We start from the raw sequence: 1473 nt of genomic DNA, 5'->3' as shown, positions 1-1473 counted from the left end.
AAATATATATATATTTTTTCATTATAATGTATTAATTCTTAAAAAACACTATCCACTTTTAATTAAAGGTTAGATCCAGTTTATGCATGGTGTGGTCTTCATACCAATTTTTTAAATTTAGAATCCTTTGGAGAAAAAAAAACATATTGCCTTGCTTACAGTATAGCAATATATTGTGATACATAATGATCCCTGTGCTGTACGTATCATATAACCTAATATTCAATTAATATTATTTTCAAATTTTCATCTCAAAAGCTTCAAAATCATAGAAAGTTTGTGGAAATTTAGTAATTTATCACCGGGCAATACAGATTTATTTTTTAATACTGGTTTTAAAACTGGATTTTACTGGTCTGCGATGATGTCATTATAATTCCAATCAATATTTAAAAAAATAAGAATAACTTTCAATGGCATCAAATATTATACAGGGATTTCCTGGCTCTATGGAGCCAGCAGAATAAAAAGTAAATAAGTGTTACAAGACAAATTGTTTCTAAAAACATACCTGATAGAAAACTTTATTCTGAAAGTAAGTTAGGAAAATTGTTTTTTTAGTTACAAATATTCTTAGATGGTGTCTTTATGGACTAAATTTTTCGCAAATATCAAACAAAAAATCATGAGATTATTCAGTTATTTTGCCAGAACGGCTCATAAAGGTTGAGTTTTACATTGATTTAGTTACATTTTTAAACAAGATGTTTTGTCCAATTTCTGCTTCATTGTTTGTTCACTTTTAAACCATCATGGCTACATTCATAATTCACTGATCTGTGTGGAATAATCTGCATTCAGTGTTTTTTAAGAACATTTATTCAGAGTTTTCCTCATTAGTCCAAAAGAGTTGGTGCATTAAGAGCCTAAAGCAGAGGTGCTTTCATTAAATTTACCTTAATACAAAATGAACTCTTTAATCACATAAACTTATAATACCTGCGCCTTTCAGTCACACAGATGCTGTCAGAATAAAGAGCAGTTCTGGTCAAAGTTACATTTTCGATTAATACATCAGTGCTTCAGCTGTGGAGCCAAACTCAGGATGATCTGTCAATCCCAAAAATACAAAGATCATTGAGTCAAACATGAGCAGTCTGACCTGTGAGGACAAATATTTACAGCCCTGATTCCCATCAGACATTATGTCAAAGAACTATTTTTTAAAGAACGCCTCAAAATCAGTTAAGTGGAAATCGTTTAGTAGCATTATTGTGTATAAATAGATTAAATAAAGGGTTACAAAAGAATCTTGAGGTTTTTTGAGTTGTCAAACCAATGGTTCCCAAACTTTTCAGTTTTTAACCTACAAAATACCAGCAGCAGAGACCTGTGCCCCCAAGGATTATTGGGTGGTAAACATTGGTATCAGGTCAAATAAACAAGGGCATATATAGTTACAATATTCATTACGTTAATTTTATCCATTTATAAGTACACTAACTTGAGTCTTTAACAGCCAAGGCTATATAT

This window comes from Austrofundulus limnaeus, unplaced genomic scaffold (genome assembly GCF_001266775.1).
Source record: "Austrofundulus limnaeus strain Quisiro unplaced genomic scaffold, Austrofundulus_limnaeus-1.0 Scaffold446, whole genome shotgun sequence".
Classification (NCBI taxonomy): domain Eukaryota; kingdom Metazoa; phylum Chordata; class Actinopteri; order Cyprinodontiformes; family Rivulidae; genus Austrofundulus; species Austrofundulus limnaeus.
This window is presented reverse-complemented; position numbering follows the sequence as displayed.